Source organism: Bombina bombina, chromosome 6, assembly GCF_027579735.1.
Source record: "Bombina bombina isolate aBomBom1 chromosome 6, aBomBom1.pri, whole genome shotgun sequence".
Classification (NCBI taxonomy): domain Eukaryota; kingdom Metazoa; phylum Chordata; class Amphibia; order Anura; family Bombinatoridae; genus Bombina; species Bombina bombina.
The window spans coordinates 883,911,867-883,914,928 of NC_069504.1; the positions used below are offsets into that span (position 1 = coordinate 883,911,867).

At 36.7% G+C, this 3,062-nt stretch overlaps 1 long non-coding RNA gene across 1 annotated transcript; it reads right to left on the bottom strand.

The window, feature by feature from the left end:
- Window positions 1–2,077: 2,077 nt before the first annotated feature.
- On the bottom strand, window positions 2,078–2,708 carry LOC128662351 (uncharacterized). The gene is made up of 2 exons (XR_008402755.1): window positions 2,574–2,708; window positions 2,078–2,215 (listed from the first exon to the last, which is right to left on the bottom strand). It is a non-coding gene; the product is annotated as an uncharacterized LOC128662351 (long non-coding RNA).
- Between the last annotated feature and the right edge of the window lie 354 nt (window positions 2,709–3,062).

Consider the following 3,062-nt stretch of genomic DNA (forward strand, 5'->3'; position numbering starts at 1 on the left):
TATCAACAAGACTGACTGAGATAAGATTTGTGACTGTAGTGAGGGTCAAGGTTTTTCTCGACTCATTTTGTAAGACAATAAATCTGCACTGATAAAAGTGAAGTTTATTTGCAAAAAACAAAGCTGTGTGTTTTTGCTGGTAAACTTAACCAGCTTTATGACTGCAGCTTTATGATTAAGACTATACAGCCGAAACATGTAAGCACAAGTGCTGTGCCTGCTTTGTTACTGTATGGGAGCTTTCCGATGCTATTTTAAAAAAGTTTGTTTTATTCAGCAATTGGAGTGGATAGTCTTCCTTTTTCTATAGGCAGCTTTATCTTGTCTTATTGGATCATTTGGAGCTTGGGGAGTGCACTGAAAGCTGGGCATAATTATAGAAAATGGTGCCCATACTTGCCAGAAGATTATAACTGTTTAAAGGGGGGAGGGAATTTCCATCTCCAGATAGGAGGGACACCAATGGGGGACCAAGTTTTCCCCCTCATATGCAAACCTATTTTAGGGTTGGTGGGAGTAGTCCATTTATGGGGGCTGGAAATCCTTTGGTTACTGCGATTTTTTCTACAATGTTAATCTCAATAGGATTTGAAAAGGAGACAAACTGCAATAGATTGTGTATTGGCAGAAGACTAATGATGTAGTTATAAGTTGTATTTATAATTCTAACAGTATAAATTAGATGTCACATCAATAGGATAACCAGATGGAAAAATTGTAAAAGGTATTCTGGAAACCCATAACGGGGAATACATTGCTTCATGCCAAAAGCTGCCCTCAAGGCAAAGTATCTCAGAGTTGACCCCTAGGGAATCACCAGTTAGATTGACAAGCCTGTAATATGTAGTGGGTGGATGTTTTTCCCATGTTGTAGGCATGCTTCATCTAAGCATTGAACTAGACCAGGTGAATGGATAGCTTTAACCAATGACAGATTTGTTCTTTTAAAATGGTTTTACTTTTGAATAGCAAAGCTATAGCTGAAATAAAGGTTTTTAAAAGGTTGTCAGAAACAAAAGCTATTTTATTGTCAGTCATGTTGCACTTCTGTTCTAGTAACACTTTGTCTAGTCACTCTGTATGGCTAGAAATGGCCAATAAATAACAGTAAATTGACCTAATGGAAACGTTATCCCTTTCACCTTGGTTTGTAAAAAAAAAAAACTGATGCCATCCACATGGTTTTGAACAAAATATGCAATTGGCATTTTACCTATAGTGACTCTCAATGGTTCTAAATAAAAATGTTAGACATTTCCCTAGGTTTGGTGGGATCATCCTGTGACCTGTAAGGGCAAAACTGGCACTGTATTTTGAGCTTTTATGAAACTAATGCACAAAAGATCAATGTTCCTATCATACATAAGCATCATTTAAGCACAAGGGAACCCTCATTGGCCAATAACACAGCTTTAAAGGTGTCCTCAGGACCTTAAAGAAACCCAAGACATATTCATTATATCTTAATGAGCACAGGTGAAATAATCATCTCACCCATCAGCAGATTTCACGTGCTCTAATTTAGAAGTAAATATGAACCTCTACACTAGTGTTTCCCAAATTCAGTCCACAGGACCCTTAACAGGCCAAACGCTTAGCAAGAAACCTTAAAGGGATAGCCTAGTCAATATTAAACTTTCATGATCCAGATAGAAAGATGCTACCATTTTATTTTCTAATTTACAATTATCGTCAAATACTCTGTTCTCTTGGTATCTTTATTTGAAATATTTAAGCTTAGGAGACGGCTCATTTTTGGTTCAGCATCTGAGAAGCACTTGCCGATTAGTGGCTACAAATGCAACCGCTACCCAGGTCCTGAACCAACAATGGCCCAGCTCCTAAGTGTACATTGTTGCTTTTTTAAATAGATAGCAAGAGAATGAAGAAAAAAATAGAGTAAATTAAAAAAAGTTGCATGCTCTGAATCATGAGTAATTTTAACTAGACTATCCCTTTAAGTTAATTCACAAGAATGAACAAAAAAGTTAAAAAAAAAAAAAAAAAAACACACAACTTGTGCTTTCTATAAAAATCTGATGAAATAAAAAGTAGCCTTTACAAACTATGGAGAAGGTACAGTTTAGAAAGTTTATTTGATAAAATGTAAAGAAACCCTCCCCCACCATTTTCTCCATCCATGCTTAGGGGAGATGAATTCTTTGGTCTTGCGAACCAGTGATGAAGTAAATCTGCAGTGTCATTCTATCCAATCCTGAAAGCAGAAATTACAATGAGAAACAAGCATTCAATTTCACACAAGCAGATAGCTAAAAGCAGTGCAGATTACACATTTAATTTTCATAGACTACTATAATCATCATGTTCCATCTCTACAAGTTTGTATACATCAATAAAACTCCAGTTTCTTAACTACAGATTTGCATTTATTTTGTAAACCATTTTGTAGGCCACGATAAAGTTGCAGAACACGTTTAAGCCGTGTTAACTGCAGTGGAGCGTGGTCTTTTATTCTGCCACGGGCCTACGTTCTGCAACCAGCATACATAGCTGGGCAGAGAGGGAATGCCCTTGGCATTGATAGTGAGATGATTCCTACAGTCATTACACACCTAGGGATGCAGTTTGTTGTCCAAGTACCTGGTTATTTCAAGGGTAGCTTTATCAGCAGCTCCTCTGGCCTAAAAGAAAAGAAATACCTTTTAAACAATAACTTATGGCTTCAATACGAAACGTGACTGACAAATGGATCATTTTATTTTTTTTAAAACACCTTTAACACTGCTGATCTGATGGACCCTCTAATTAGTGTATGACTGTCACTCACCCTAATCTGCTACTGCATATGCACAGAACATAATAGTATTAAAACAAAGGGACATTTCTCTTATTCAGTTGTAGGCTCAGGAACATGTGTGTCTGGAGCACTCTATGCAACAGGTTTTTTTTAAACCAGGTTATACTTTTAAACACTACATGGAAGCAGTGTTCCTGCCGATATATAGTGCATCACATGCTCTTCAGCCTATCTACATTCACTTTCAACAGATACCAAGAGAATGAAATAAATTTGATAGAAATACATTTCATGTCCCTTTAAG